At 38.6% G+C, this 17,769-nt stretch overlaps 1 protein-coding gene across 1 annotated transcript in view; it reads right to left on the bottom strand.

Moving 5' to 3' along the window:
* Window positions 1-17,769, bottom strand: part of KCNV1 (potassium voltage-gated channel modifier subfamily V member 1) — a 522,556-nt gene that overhangs the window by 249,632 nt on the left and 255,155 nt on the right. The gene's annotated exons all lie outside the window — the stretch shown is intronic.

The following is a 17,769-nucleotide window of genomic DNA, read 5'->3' as shown; positions in this document are numbered from 1 at the left end:
GGGTTCACTATGATGTAATTGTAAATGAGGAGACCTGGTGCTGTGAAAGTTCAGATTGGTTGGCGGCTCAGCAGCATCACAGCACTAGAGCAGAAAAAGTGTGCGTGTGATAGCAGTTTTCCCTGCACTCTAAGTGGGACTTTTTTGCCAGTAGGGAGTTTCCTGCTATGCAGCAATGGTATTCTTTTTTTGTTTTACTACCCATAGGTTGTGCCATTGGGACTAGCTGGTACTGCAATAATACTGGCTTTCTGAATGGCATACAGTCAGTGGGGGGGGGGGGGTTAATTTCCTTAGTGGACTGATGATTAAGGCATTTGGCATCTTATAATGGAGCACGACCAAGCAATTGTTCTTGCACAGTTTTGCTGACTTGTGTCATTCCTTTACACAACAGGTGATTGAAAATAGGACTCATGACATCAGCCGATATACTGAGGCCATGTTAGATAATATCACCATCAACTTATTTTTCAGGATGGGAAAGGTAGCTAAGAAAACTATACTTATGAAGTCCAGAATTATAGAAGGATAATCAATCAATTCTTCAATGTTGCTTGATTTCTGTGGGATTTTTACAACTGCTGTGGTGGTACAGCAGTAGCGTTGTTACCTCAAAGCAAGAGGTTCTCCCGTTCGATTCTCGGCTGGGCTTGGGAGTGCCTTCTGTGTGGAGTCTGCATGTCCTCCCCGCGGTTGGGTAGCGTTCGAAAGACATGCGTGCATAAATGGGAGTGCCTTCGTTGAAGGTTGGGTGTCGAGCTGAAACCTCGGCGTTTCATAAAAATCTACTGCCAATCATTAGCGGACTGGAGTTCTGCTTTGGCAACCCCTTACCGGGAAAAGCCGAAAGACAAACAACAATTGCAAAACAAGCAGTGATATTGTAGTTAGTTACAGCTACCCAGCACTTACAAAGGGTACACTTGTGTGCAATTTTTTTAACCTGCTTAAGGTGCTGTTTTTAATATGCTGCAGTCCAGTCCTAAAGTAGTCTAAGTATACATGTTTAGGGGAACTAAGAAATAGCAATATTCAGGCAAACTAATTCAACAATAGCACTATAATTTGAGGATGAAGATTCAGCTATCAGAATGAATACTTTAATGTGCCTATTAAAAAAAGACCTCATCAGCACTAAAAATTGAAATTAAATTTCTGTTTCACTGTTGTAGAGAACAGTTAGTTTTTAACTTTAGTAAAAGACCAAAGGCTGCAATACAGGTCTAAATATCATTCTGGGGGAATGGGATTGCTTCTAGATCTGATATTATTCAGACACAATGACCCAATCTGGGTCCAGGAAAGAATTTGATCCACAGTCTTAGAAGCAGTAACTTTGTGTTCTATTTGGTAATGGCTTCCATAGTTTCATTTTCTTTGCTAAAAGATTTTATTTTGAGTCAGCTGCTACAGAAAGTTCTGGTTTATAAAACACATCATTCTCATCGAGCATGCAGATTTCCTTGTCCTCTTTTGCTGACAAACCTTCTGTGTCAGTCTCCTTTTCAGGGGTAGTTCAGGCACAGCTTGGAACACAATGCCTTCTCTGAAGTGTACTTTAAGGGTTGATTTATATACTAAACCCTACAATGTTTTAGCAATTTGTAGGTTTTATTTGTTTATTTGTTGCCTGTGGCTATGTTTTATTTATTTGTCGAAGTTTGTTAACTAGCATGGTAGGCTTATTCCAACACTGTCCAGGAGATATACAATAATACATTGATTTAATTAGGGAAGAGAATATTAATTAATTACATTGAGTCAGAGTTGCATACAGCAATAAGTGGGAGGCATTTTAATCGCTGTATTTTAATATTAAGAATACACAAAGTAAGACATTTAGGTGAATAATAACATGTATTTCCACACAGTGAGATATTTAGGTTAATACTATGTTGCTAAGTGTGGCACACAGTAAGACAGAGGTTATCATGTATGACCCCAGCTGATGAGACATGTAAGCACTAATGAGTGCTTGATAAGTGCCCAAGAATTTTGAAGTGTGTCTTCTAAATGCAGCATACAGCTAGGCATAATATGGGTCCATGATTGCTTACTTAGTATTGTTCTCTTTATTCTGTCATTATAATATAATTATCATTTTAAAACTGCACATGGTGATATAATTTGGCTGTATTTCTACACTGGTCTTTGATGAATGAACCTCTAACCAACTACCAGCCTAAGAGTAATGAATATTGACATGCACTCTTTATTATTTCATCTCACCTGTCTGTCTTTTAGTCAGATCTCTATTGAAGCACTGCCCCATTTTTATCATGGCTGGCCTTCCTGATGTCCGCAGCGCTATTTTTGTCTGGGATGGAGCCATACTTCATTCGACAGTGACCTACACTCTATGGTAATAGCTCATTCTTAATTGACTTCTTACCTTTAGGTCTTTGATCCCATTACACTCTATATTTGAGAATAATAGGTCCATAAATACCTTTCTTCAAAAACAAATTCCAGTATTAGATGTCTAATAGGTTTACCTTTGAAAGGTTGAAAATCAACCTACCGAACGGCCCTTTGTGCGAACCGGAATGATGAAAACCGTCACTCCAATCTGCACCGAAGTTCGAAAATCAGCAAATCAAAAACCAGATTCGCTGATTTTCAAACTTCAATTTGAATGACATAGCGTAATGCAGGAGGGCAAGCCCCCCTGCACCCCCCACACCCCTACTTTATTATTCTAACTCCGAGGTCGCACTACAGTGGGGAAAGGGTCCACTTCCCGATCCCCACTGCAGTGCACCTTGCACCAAAAATGCCGAATCTGCAATGAGAGAACATCACTGTGCATTCGCTCATTGCACATTCGATGCATTTTGTTGTCGGCCTTCCGAGAACTTGAAAAAGTCCTTTCAGACTTTTGGATTTCACACATGTGCATTACGGACATGTAAAGGTAAACCATCTAATACCAACCATCTGAGGGGTATCAGGAATGATACTGCACTTAGTCATAACTGCAAACAAAATCTTTTGATTTATAACTAAATAATGAAGCCTGCTATAAAAATTACCTCACTTTCATTGTCATTCTCAGAAGATGGTCTAGCATTTCCTTGCCCCCCTCTCCCAAGCCCTTTTGCAGAGTGCCCTGTCATTTCCATTCCATTTTCTGACCCACAATGCTTCCTATCCCCAATGTTTACATGCATATTCCATAAACTTATCACTTTACATATATTGAGGGTTATAATCCCTTTTAGAATTTTTGTTACTTTTAAACAGTACACCCCAGAATATTTAAACCCCCTTCATGTTTCACTTTGTTTCATGTTTCTGTTTCTGTTTCTACTGCTTCACTGGTACCACTTCCATTTTTATGTTACAGTACCACTGTCTATTTCCTGTAATAGAGTGTTTTTTTCTGGAGATGTTATCACTACGGGAATTTCCTTCCTGATACTAAAAGAAGAGAGGTTTTATTTCCTCACTGTTTCACTCTGCTTCCCCTCTTGATTAATTAAATGCTTATTAATGACATTGTTAACTCCTTAGCACCTGTGGAATGTTACACCTCTTTCCGGCTACCTATATCCTTAGATTCGGGAACATTTTTTTGAAAAACTCAAGTTAAAAGAATATATCATATGATCAGTAAATGCTGTTAAAAAGGTACAGCAATGTTATCAATAAATGTTTTCTTTACAGTTATAATAATGAGTGCATTGGCAGTCACTGCACCAGTACAGTAATATATTATAATGTACACAGACCTAGGATTATCTGTGCCTCTGAAGATTCACAAATATTTTCTTTTATATCTTGGAAATTGTACAACTTAAGCATATGTTGTTAGGAAGCAGGCATACATGAACTTTTGCATGACAGCAAGAAATTCCTTTCTAAGGATTTGTTTGTTGAAAAATTAGCAGAGATGTAAAAATATTAAGTTTACTTGTTTAATTAACAATAAGATAACAATTATCTCCCAAGATCTATAATTTAAACAGCGAATATCAATGACAATTTTCTTCAGTATTAGCTAAGGTTTAAAGTGATGCCATGCAAAAGTTTACAAGTGACTTGGGTTCGTAAATATTGATATAGAAATGGAAATATTGCATATCTATATAACGAATATCAAACAACCAGCACTATATACAGTTTAGTGTACTATGCATGCACAGTGACAATGTACTCCTATGACTTCTAGCTTGACTTTTCACATCATGCCCCTCAATAACATGCAGCGGTCTTACTTATGAAAATAGGAATGCAAATATGAAAAAGCTGAGCAAGTGACAAGCCAGGATTAATAACTCTTCTACAGAGCATCCTAGATTTAACAATCTTTGGGTTACTGCGTTACTTTCACCTTGTCCTTTCTTATGCACCTATTATTAATTGGCAGGTCACTTAGTTAAAGGAAGCCAACCTCGAAACTACATCAGGATACTATTAACAGCTTTGGATGTTAAAAGGAAGTACAAAAATGATGGCAAATATGAATGAGTTAACTTTGTCACACTGCTTTATAAAGTATAAATTCTCTGAGTTGTTGAAGGGCCAGTATGATTCTATTAAAAGCCAGTACTGGACCTCTGACTGTGGAAGAATGAGAACTTGAATCACTGCATTCTGTACTTGAATTCTGCATTATTGCTATTAAATATAGATGTATGGAGAAAGGATGGCCAGATGAGAATTAGAAGCAGCTACACCAATGAATGTACACCATAATATTCAATGTACTTTACTGAGGACAAGATTACAGATTTCAGATAAAATGCATTGCCATTTACACATTAGCATATTAAGAAGGCAAAGGCCATCTAGACTGGCACAATGAGAAACTAAAATCATTTTGCAAAACAATGACACAGTAAACAAGTATAGCATTTTTGTCATTCTGCTGGATGTTTATACAGCTTTCCACTTGAGGACCAAGCATACTTTTGCTTGCTACAATAGTGAAAACTAAGTTTTATATCAGTGAATTCTTGGCCCTTACTTCAAATTTTGAAATTCCTGTATTCAGTAAAGACCTCAAGATGGCACATTTGAATTTTCTCCTGCTTTCTCCTACTACTGGAGGCATTAATGAATATGTTTAACTCAGTAAAGGAGAATGCACTTTCTCCTGCTGAGTAATGCTCCCAAACTATTTAAAATGTACATTTTATATCTATAGTGTATCACTGCACATTTCAATGTCACCAGGAGATGCTGTTATAACTTGATTGCAGTGTATGTTTAAAGCCCCTCAATGAAAATGGGGCAATGGTTAACAACTAAAAGATGTTGCCCTGTATCCTTCCTGCAGTTATTAGCCAAAGCACCTAAAACAGTTGATTACTGTCAGCTGGCTAACTATATCAGCACCAGCACTTGATTTCTGATATTCAGCATTAGTCATAGCAAGCAAGATGGCTTTTTCAAACATTACAGTTTGAATTCTAAGGACAACTAAAATAACAAAGCAAGAATGTTTCTGGATTAGTCTAAGGCACTTGACTGAAACAAAGACGTATTGAAAGTGATATATCTAGTTTGACCTCACTGAGGAGTACCTGATCTTGTTAAAACTTACAGTAGGTTTGTCTGATCTTCATAAAAGTTAAGCTGTGAAACCCTGCTGTCCAGCAGTTAGACCATTACAAAAGAAGGCCCTCCTGTGTCAGTATTGTACTTATTGCTTGTCAGTGTATATTCGAATAACTTGTGATTGTACTGCAGTTAATGGCTTTGAAACGGTATAGTTATGATGGAGTTATTATTGTGTCTAAAACCACTCCATGTTTTGTCCAGACCTCCATACAAAATAATTCTCAGATCTCAAATGGAGGTGTGCTGAATGTGGAGAAAAAATAAAATTGTGCTGTTTTTAAAGAATATAATCTCTGTGAATAAATTTAGACTGACATTTAACAAAACAAAAAGTTATTCAAATGTACAAATGATGGCTTTACTGCAGCATCTGTGCTCTTTGCTAAATTATTGTGCAATTATTTATACGAGCACATTTTATGCTATAAGAAAAAGACAACACAGGTGTAGGAACGTGACTAGATAGTTACATAAACCACTCCAGGACTGTCCGGGATTCATAAATATGCACTTCGTGCCCATGGAAGGCTTGCACACCTTGTTGATACTGCATGGCAACACAATGTAAAGTAAAACAGGGAGTGCTTTCATGCAAACAGATGTGCTCTCATTTTCTTAGCTAAGCAAAGCAATTAATGTACAAGCAAACTATCTATGCAGTGAGACATGAGGACAGAGGTACAAGAGACAGTCCCTAGGCACCCTACTTTGCGGGAATTTTACCAGCCTCAATGTTATTTTACATAAAGATACATCTTAGAATAAAACAGCATATGTAGAGGTTATTCCCTGCATGCTAGCTTGTCCCTCAGCAGGATGGCACAAAGTGGTATTTAAGATTATAGATCCTGTATGTTATTTGCAGCTGCAGTACTATAGTGTCCACATATATGGACATCTATTTGATGCATAAAAATGGAGAAAAGGGATGTATGGGAAAGTAGGAAACAGAAAGGTGGCAGTCAGAGGGAAACACAAAAGGACAGTATATAGGACGGAACTGACTGAAGGGAAGGCAGGGCATCTTCTTCTGTACGGATGGGATCCATATTTCTTTGTATAGACAGAAAGGGAATATGGGAGAAGGGCAAGGAAAAGAAAGAAAGAAAGAAAGAAAGAAAGAAAGAAAGAAAGAAAGAAAGAAAGAAAGAAAGAAAGGAATGGAAGGTCAGTAAGTTATTGTGCAGGGAAAAACTTATATGGAACAGCACAGAAAGATAAACAGGAGAGGATGTGCATACACCATGATGGGTATACTAGGAACAGACAGAGACAAACTGAGGGCATGCAAATGGTGAAGGAAGGATTGAACAATGAACATGATATGGGGTATGACATATGAATAAGGGGTACACCAGCCAGAATACAGGGTAATGTATGAGTGACAATATGACATCTACTTCACTGGCCCAAAAGGACACTACTGCGATCTATCACCAGCTGATGGATCAAGGCAGTCAAAAGTATGAACCATACCATGATTTGTCACAGCAAGAATTGATTTTGGCCAGATGAGCAAAACTGCAATTCAATCCAAGAGTTTCTCCATTCTGACCATGTGTCTACCTACTGATTTCTCCACTAGAGCCTTCTCTACCACCTGCTTCCTACTGAGACTAGGTTACATTGGGCACTTCCAAAATTAATCATCCTCCTTAGCTTCAGCTACAGCAGAGGTAGGTTATAGGCTCATAGGTTCATAGGTGTATACTAAGCTAACAACTACTAGGGTCTTATAAACCTAGCCATGCAACCCAAATGTGATCCACAAATTTGATTTATATAGGTGGAGATTTACTGATGGCCTCTGTCCATCATAAACATAGGACCCAGACCAGGTAGGCTGTGGTCATGCTACCTGCTGACCTACTTACTGCATATCCATCATGGAATCTGCGGGGAAATGACAAAATGGAAGGTTGCCTTACATCAACTCCTCTTACTAAAAGAATGTATAAATTTATAACATGGGTCAATGCTTTTTCAGTAAAACTACACCTGCCTGGCTGTTTGCTTTTCCAGCCTTCTGTGGTAGGTGGCACTGTTTATTTCTCAGTTTGTGTATGTTGAAAGAGAAAAGGTTACATCAAGAACGGTAACAGGTATAAAATATGATCCTAAAGCAACATCTGTAACACCATACCTGTGTCCGAGTATATGTTAACAAACCAACGTAAATATAAGAACCTGGTATCCATGGGGTACACACACGTCAGAGGGTGTGTTCATGTCAGGTGGTGTGTAAACACCTTGAGATGGTTAGCATAACCCCACCATATAACAGGTCCTTAAAGATGCCCAAAATAAGTGAAGATAGCATATTACATTACATGCCACTACTACCTACACCTGACATGGAAGCACCACACTTTACACTAAACACACACACAAATACACACACACGCACACACACACATACAAACACACATACACACACACACACATACAAACACACATACACACACACACACATACAAACACACACACTCACATACAAACACACACACACACACACACACACACACACACACACACACACACACACACACACAAACACACACACATATGCACATACACACACACACACACACACACACACACACACACACACACATACACACAAACACACTTGCTGTGCTGTTTGAGCAAAGACTTACCAATTACAAGAAAAGATCCCAATCATACACGCCCCCAAAAAACAACAGTCCATGAACAATGCCATGCAGGGCATCGTTGCCTAATGTTTGTTTCCATGCATGGAGATCATCTGATTGGCAATATCTTAAGTCATAATACTGATGGCTGCACTACTCTTCTGTCCTAATAATGCCTTTGGCTGTGGTCATCACCTCAGCTAGATCATAACCAGCATTAGCTTTACAGAATAGATCCCCATAGCAGCCTGCTGGATGCTATTTTAACTGACCATAAAGGAGAATGATCTTGCTGTCCTTAATGAACTATGCAAGCACTCTCTACTAGAAACATGCTGAAGTAACCATTACCATGTGGATATCCTCAGTAATGGTGCCATGTTTTTCTGCAGTGAAAAAGTATCTGCAAGTTATTCTTCAGTGTGCTTTCTGAATCACTACAAGCATAGCCTGCAGCAGCATAAAAAATATGCATACTTAGGTATCCTGCTCAAGCTTGACATACCTTATAACAAAGATGTGCTGTGCTTCATGGCACACATGAGTGACACCAACATTAAGCAAGTCATTGATTTTGGAGGTACTTGGCTTCGTTTGCCTACTTGTTGCTCAGACAATACAAATTCATTTTGTTCTCCAGCTCATGAACATCATAAAAGCTATTTTGGAGCTACAGACAAAGGTGCTTGGGGGAAAGCAGCACTTTCAGAATTTGCAGGTAGAACTTAGGTGGCACACAGTACCTCAAAAGTGTGTTAAGCTGTCTTTGTCTACCTTCCTAAAGATATGAATACTTGATAAGGAGTAAGCTTACACAAGTCAAGCAATATGCCTGTTCCTGTACATTCCTGTCAGCTCATACGAAGAGGATATGTCCTGTGTCGAGTACATGGTGGCTGTGGGGAAAGAACAGGGTGTGAGGTGAGAGAAAAGTAACTTTAAGATATTTTTTTTCTAGTTGCTCATTGTTGGCACCTTTGCATACCATACCTTTACAATATGTTAATGTGCAATGTGCATTTCCAATTACTGAGACTATGTGACCTTTTTTCTTTGAGTGTAAAAGTACATGAAAGGACAAGAGATATATTTGAAAGCCAAAACAGTTTTCAGTAATTTCTCAGGAAAGACTTAATTGCTTGCATTGTATTAAATGACTGCTTTTGTGACACTAGCTAACTGTTGCAACTTATAGTTGCAATATACATTCTGAATGTGTTACATGTGGAATAACCTCCATTACATTGTGTAATAAAATATGCCACTGTAAATATCTTTTTGTATTTTAGAGTATATAACTGTATGCCATTGAAACTGTTTTATTGTTCATTTTACAGAGCATTTACTGTAAACTGATTATACTCTATAATTGGACCCAGGTTGTGGCTCATAAGGTTCAGTAGATCAGCCCACTTATCTGCTTATCAAATTGTAAAAAATAAATAAATAAGTAAATACATACATATATACATACAAACATAAATACATACATACATACATAAAAGTCAAACAAGGGTTTGGAGATAGGAAAACCAAGGTCACAAAGTGCAATTAAATATTCTTCAAAGAAGCAGCACTCCATAACTAATGAGGCTGGCATTAATGGGCAGTTAATGGATAAATCCAGTACTGGAAGATAGCCAATTATTCATTTGTGGGAAAATAAGCAAATGTAAGCTGATTTAATATAATTACCTCTGTTTTGTGTGACAAAGGAAGTGATGTAATCTGATTGCCATTGTTTCTAAGGATAGTAGTAATGAACAAAATGTATATATATGTGTATATATGGATTACCTTTCAAATATCAAAAGACCAGAATCCCAAATGTTATTTTTGTGAGATGAAAATAATGAAAGTTATAACTCCGAACCACAAACTTTTTTCCCAGGGCAAGTAACCCAAAAGAAAAACATAACATACGTTCTTACTGAAACACAAAAAAAAGCACTGTTTTTGCAGGTGGGAAATCCCCTCCATATCTCTGTCTGCATATATAACAATCTCATAACTGCATAACAGTAGAGAAAAGGAGAAATTCCCTTAACCAGTAACTGTAACTCTTAGCAAAAGATGCTGCATGCAAACACTCAGTGTAAGTTGATAGAAACACATCAGTTCAGGTACACTTATGAAAGAAATCAGCATGCAAGTATTCAAACAATTTGCAGCATTTGACCAAAATGTTTTTATCTAAAATTGTAAAGACAAATTCGACAAAACCAGAATATATGTACTATGTGGAACACTTTCTGTCTCTCAGGTTTACTTCTAAATTTCAAACTTTCAAAACGTCGACTTTCTTATGGTCAAGACCATAAGCTCGAAGATTTGAAACTTCTAACCATTTAAATGGAGATCACTGTACTGTATATTTACTGTTTTCCTCACTGTGGTGCAATCTCAGGGTTGGTATATTTAATTAGCAGGGGGTGTGGGGAGTGTAGGGGAGCTTGTCTCCTTGCAAAAATGTAAAAAAAAGAATTTTGTTTTTATTTTATATATATATATATATATAAATATATATATATATATATATATATCATACAAATATATATAAAATCTCTCCCTCTCTCTCTCTCTCTCTTTATATATATATATATATATATATATATATATATATATATATACACACACACACACACACACACACACACACATATATATATATATATATATATATATATATATATATATATATAGGTCTACTATTGAAATGTCAAATGGCACTACATCGACTGTACTATAGTCGAACACGGAAGTTCGAAAATAGTAATGTTGATGACAAAAAAACAATCTAGGACTGTGTTTTAACATGGGTCGAGGTAGGGGAGATGTTTGTAGTTCTGAATAATACTGAACACCTATTAATTAATGGTACATGTTTTTCCCAAAGGGGATGTCTATACATTTCTTGGCACTGAGCTTGATCCCATGGCTCTGGCACCAAGCATCTGTTTCTGTAAGGTCCTTTTGTAGAATATCCACATCATTTGGGGATTCAATAATGGCTCCCAGTTTGAAGTAATCTGCAAACTTTGTTAGCCAGAGTCCCTTAGTGCTGGCCCATAATTCAAAGAAGTAGATGCCAAACAAAAGTGGTCCCAGGACTGAACCCTGCACTCGTCAACTCTCAGGAGCTGGATTTTGAGTCGGCTACTTTTACAGTGTGGGTTCTGTCAGTAAGCTAGTTGGGAACCCATCAAGTGACATAGGGATTAATGCCCAGCTTAGTGAGTTTGTCTATGATTCCAGAGTGGGGGATGGTATTGAAGGCCTTGGCAAGGTCCAGATAGGCTGTGTGGACCACCTTACCCTCGTCCATGGCTCTGGAGACTGATTTGAATAAGTCAATCAGGTTGAGGAAACAAGATCGTCCCTTTACGAAACCAAACTGGGTGGGGTCCAGTGTTTGAAGGTTGCCAATGTCTTTGTTTATAGTGTTCCATTATAATGCATTCCATGGCTTTGCAGATCAAGCTTGGCAGACTGATGGGATGATAGTTCCTGTGATCCAAGGTGGATCCCCCTTGTGAAGTGGGATAACTATAGCTGTGTGCCACTCACTGGGCACGAAGCCTAAGGTGAGGCTATGATTAAACATGACACTTAGGTGAGATGCCAGTTCATTTTGTAGTTCATGTAGTGCACAGCCTGAGATGTTGTCTGGTCCCATGGATGCTGTATTCTTAGCTTTGGAGAGTGCGTTTTTTATCTGTGTGGCCATGATTACCGGAATTTGGCAATCTTTTGCTTATGTTGTTGATATCAGGTTTGGCACTACCCTGACTGTCTAGATCATGTATACTGAGGCACTGATTTACTGTTTCATCTAAAGAACAACAGCTCATAAGAAGAATAACCCTTTTTTCACTGCTACACAGTGTCATTAATAAAATAACTTATCAAACTCCCTGCTGTTGGCATCATGATCAGCAACAGAAATAGATCTATGACTCTGAAGACCACAAAATAATCTAACGGTGGTTGTAGTGGTAGAATGTTAAAACAACTTGTATCTGTTTGTGTATGTACTTATTATTGCATGAATTTATTTATTTATTTATTTGGTCGGTTTGTTTGTGTATGTGCATTTCCTCATGTTAAAATACATGGAGGGAATACTAGGATGGTAGGACAGCTAAGCAGGTTTTGTTTAAATCAAGATTATTTTTATTACCACACAGATAAGCAGTCCACGTATAAAACCGTTGCTATTTACTTTTAGAAAATATTCATTTAGGATGATGGAATGATGTCACATGATCATATGAGTTATATGATTCCTCAAATGACTAATTATTGAGCAGACCTACTTAAAACTTAAGAGTAAAAAGCAAAAGATATTCAACAATTTTGGCTCTAATTACAAAACATGACAATGCTTTTTACCAGCTAAATGTACCTTAGCATAGAACAAAACAGCACCCCAGCAATTCTGACAATTATTGTTAGCATCAACGTAGTGCTATCATATTAAGTCTAATGTAAAATGTTATTCTTCAATAGAAGGTCAATTTGAATGAATCTTAGTGATGGTACTTCCTGTTTCACATTTAGACTGCTATACTGAAGGAGCAATATACATTTATACAGTATTTTCTACTACATATTAAAAAATACAAGAAGTACAGTTACACTGTTACTTCCTTTTGATTGTAGAAACAGAAGTTAGTCAGGTGAACATTTTTAGGCTGACCATTTTAGTGAACTGATGACTTTGGGGAAAAATGTTTGATAGGAATAAAATCAGTATCGGTACATGTTTATCCTCACTTGCAACATGGAGTTGAATGCATTAATGTGAAAATGTTAGTATGTGCAGTCAGAAAAAGTCCTGTTCTACTTCTTTGCTGACATGTTAATGACGTCTGTAGGACATTTTAGCTAAGAAGATAACATTGTTTGAATGTACATAATAACATAAACGTCACACCTACATAATTCCAAACAGAATTATTATAATTAACATTTCACGAAGTCCAAAACAAACTGTGACACTTCTTTAGTTGATTCAAATGAAGAGATATACTATTTTGTGAAAACATTACTGTGCCTTTTCTTTCAGCATTTACCACAAGTTCAGAAATGAAACCTGTAATTTGAAAAATCAGCAAAGCCATTACTGTCTAACATAGTAAGACTCATGATAAATTTGATGGAGTTTCTTCAAAATACCAGATGTGCTGCTTAGCTAACCAAAAGTATGACAGCATAGCAGCAGAGAAAACATACAAATTATCATCTGTAGGCCATCTGTCACACAAGTACACAAAGAGCTTATATGAGAACATATAAAGAAAAATGGTGACCCACAAACAAATGTGTAGATCAGTTTCAAACTGTGCAGGCGCTTTTCACTGATGTGAGGCACATGATATAGGCTCATGGACAATGATGCACCATTTCTGAGTGTGAATTAAAGCAGATGAGAAATATACTAATCCAGGACACAACTTCACTTTCACCAGGTTTTAGAGTCCTCAGTGCTTTCTTAGAAAGTCTCACACATTTTATGGGGAAATTATGATGAATTGTTTTTCAAAACCAAGTGTAAAAGTAATATATTATTCCTAAATATGTAACACTTTAAGTAGATTTTGGGCCAGGTGATAATATAAAGTCTGCTTTTTAGATATGTATATGTGTGAGCCTCCTTTAAGTGTGAATCTGCACACTTGTGCGTGAGTACACACACACTTACACATATAAATGTATATACACACACACAAAAGGTATTTATATATTAATCACACTTGCAATTCCAAAAAACAAAATCATTATTTGTAACCACTTTGAAAGACCAACATGGTGTAGTAATATTTTTTAAAAATCAAAACTTGTGCAAATTTGAACGTCAGGGTTTTTGGAATACGTTTTAAATTTAATCCAAAGTACTGTAAACACAGAGAAGCAAAGTATTGTAAACACAGAGAACCTTGTTAATAAGGAGAAATTAATTGTAAGTACTAAACAGCCTATAATTGCAAAGTACCTTGCTAAGATAAGGGAAAACAGCTCTTGTACTTTGCAAAAAAAAAGCACCAAATCAGGCATGTCCAAGGGTCAGCTTCCAGTGATTTCTCCTGTCCACCTGGTGAATCTGGGCATACTGGGGCAATGCAGCAATTGCCTCATGTACACAGACAACCCTCTCTTCCTACCACCCAACACTACAACCTGCGAGAGATGGACTTACATAGCCAAACTAGAAGCAAAGCTCTCTCCACCCAAGATTGTGCTAGACAGTCAAGAGGAGAAGGTTAACGCCCACACTACACCTCAAGCAACACATAGCCCTCCTAAACCCACACCACCAACACCCACACATAGCAACACTAAATCCATATATGTGGAGACCCTTAACTGTAACCTGCCCAAGCAACTAGGACCTCTGAAGCTGAAACACAAACAAACACCAATCACAACCAAAGTGTCACATAGTTCACACCAGTGTGCCGCCCAATAACAGCCCCTAAGGCAAGACAATGTACCCAACACTTTAGTCATAGGTGACGCTATAGTCAGGCACACTGATGTCCCACTCACCAGGCTGAACAAGGAGAAAATTACAGTCATCTGCCTGTCAGGTACCAGGATCTGCCACATAACATATGCACACAAGTCACTCCACAACAAGTACAAATATGACATTGTCATTGTCCATGTTGAGACACTCCACAACAAGTACAAATATGACTCTGTCGTTGTCCATGGTGGAGGGAATGACTTGAGATATACCTCCCTGGACTACATGAAAAGAGACAAGGAAGAACTCTCGGATCATGTGGCCCAGGCAGGTATGACCCTAGCCCTGCCTTCTCCCAGAATGATACCACAGTATAAGGACAAAATGATTGACTTCAACAATTGGCTAAGCTTCTGGTGTCATTCAAAGGGGATCCAGTATCTGTCTGCCTGGGATGACATGATTGACAGACCACGAGGCTTTGCCAGAGATGGTCTGCATTTGTTGCCCCTGGGATTCAGGTTACTGGCTAAGGCTCTTGCCACCACTACAGTGCCTTTTTTAGGCAAAGTTCAAAGGACAAAACCACCATAATAACAGGTACAATCATGCAAAATCTGAAGGTAATGCTACTCAATGCTAGAAGTCTAAACCTCAAAATGCACTCTCTCGAGGCATTCCTAAAAATGTAAAACATCGATATCTGTGCAGTAACTGAGACCTGGTTCAAGGCTCCAGAGAGCACCCCTACAATACCAGGCTACAACTCTTACCACACTTTTTGCCACCAAACCAGGACGGAAACACTAAAGGTGGAGGAGTGTCCATATTCACCAAGGATATTCACAGGTGCAACTAACACTAGGTAAGACTGCAAAACAAATTGTAGCTTGCTACAGATCCCCCAGCATGCCCCAAGATTCTCACCACACCTTTCTAAACATACTGGAAAATATTAAGATACAACCAAACACCGTAATACTGGGTAATTTCAACCCTGCCATTAACTGGGAAAACTACTTGTGTACCAACACCTTTGCCCAGCGGTTCTTGGAATTCATAAATTCCAATGCCCTGGATCAATTAATCCTTAGTCCCACCAGGGGCTCCAATATCCTAGACCTGGTCATTATCAACATGGGAAATTGATGCCCCACACCTATGATTACCCCCTTGTTGGTCAGGCCTAACCATAAGCTAATCACCCTTGACAGCCACATCCCATCCCCCAGTAAGGAAACCTTCGTAAAAAACTTCTTCAAAGCCATCTTCATGCTACTCAAGTCAGAAGTGACAAACTTCATGACACCCACACAGACGGGAACTGCAAGTTTGACTGGTGAATCCTACACTAAGGCACTGTATGAGCACATCCATTCATGCATGAATCATGTCATCCCGAATAGAACCATGATGCTCTCCTCCAAAAAAGGAAGCCAATCTGTTGGTCCCTTGCCATAAACAAACTTTACAACAAAAGGAAGAAACTGTTGCAGAAAAGAGGAAAATCCCAGGATGCAAAAAAGTCCCTTACCAGCCTCAGTAAAAAGCTGAGATCCCTCATAAAATCCTCCAAAGCTACTTAAGAAAATAAAATTGACAAAGATTTCAAAGACAACCACAAAGCATTCTATAGCTATGTCAAGAATCTAAATGGCAATGCTCAGATCTGCTCTGAGCTACAACAGAATGGCATTAAATATACGGATACCAAGGATATTGCCAATGTCCTGGCAGATCGATTCAGTGCAAACTTCACCCCCCTTTCACCCCCTAAAGGGGCCATCTCAATACCGAAAGATTGCCAAATTCTGGTAATGATGACCACACAGGTAAAAACAGCACTCTCCAAAGCTAAGAATACAGCATCCATGGGGCCAGATGACATCCCAGGCTGTGTACTACATGAACTACAAAACAAACTGGCACCTCACCTAAGTGTCATGTTTAATCATAGCCTCACCTGAGGCTTCATGCCCAATGAGTGGTGCACAGCTACAGTTATCCCACTCCACAAGGGGGGATCCACCTTGGATCCCAGGAACTACTGCCCCATCAGTCTGATGAGCATGATCTGCAAGGCCATGGGACTTATTATCATGGAACTTATAAACAAAGACATTGGCAAACTTCAAACACTGGACCCCACACAGTTTGGGTTCGTGAAGGGCCGATCATGTCTCCTGAACCTGACTGACTTCTTCAAATGAGTGTCCGGAGCCATAGACAAGGATAAGGTGGTCCACACAGTCTATCTGGATCTTGCCAAGGCCTTCGACACCATCCCCCACCATGGAATCAAAGATAAACTTACTAAGCTGGGCATTATTCCCTACTTCACTCGATGAGTTGCCAATTGACTTACTGACAGAACCCACACTGTAAAAGTAGCAAACTCCAAATCCAGCTCCAGACAAGTGACAAAGTGGAGTACCTCAGGGTTCAGTCCTGGGACCGCTCCTGTTTGGCATCTACTTCTCTGAAGTACAGGCTAACACTAAGGGACTCTGGTTAACAAAGTTCACAGATGACTGCAAACTGGGAGCCATTACTGACTCTCCAAATGATATGGATATTCTACAAAAGGGCCTTACAGAAACAGATGCTTGGTGCCAGAGCCATTGGCTCAAGCTCAATGCCAAGAAATGTATAGTTATCCCCTTTGGGAAAAAAACATGTACCCATTAATTACCACATAGGTGGCAGTACACTAAACACTGAAAGTGTGATAAGAGACTTAGGGACACAGGTGGACAGTGGTCTCACCTTTGATAACCACATCACCACAACAGTCAGGAAATCCTTCTATGTGGCACACCTCATCACTAAGGACTTTTCTTCCAGAAAAAAGGAGGTCATTGTCCCAATGTACTCATCCCTCATTAGACCCATTATAGAAAAGAATGTTCCGTTTGGTATGTACCTCTCAGGACATCTGCAACAACTGGAAAGGCCATGGAAATACCTCACTAAAAGAATCACAGCCAAAAGCAGATGCCCTATGCTGACCATCTAAAACAACTCCACCTATACTCTGTCGCATGTCGTCTACTCAGAGGCGATCTCTGCTTAACATAC

The sequence above is a fragment of the Protopterus annectens genome, chromosome 3.part1, assembly GCF_019279795.1.
Source record: "Protopterus annectens isolate FY-2018-M chromosome 3.part1, PAN1.0, whole genome shotgun sequence".
Taxonomy (NCBI): domain Eukaryota; kingdom Metazoa; phylum Chordata; order Ceratodontiformes; family Protopteridae; genus Protopterus; species Protopterus annectens.
The sequence above is the reverse complement of the archived record's forward strand: the minus strand, read 5'-3'. Positions and strand labels throughout refer to the sequence as shown.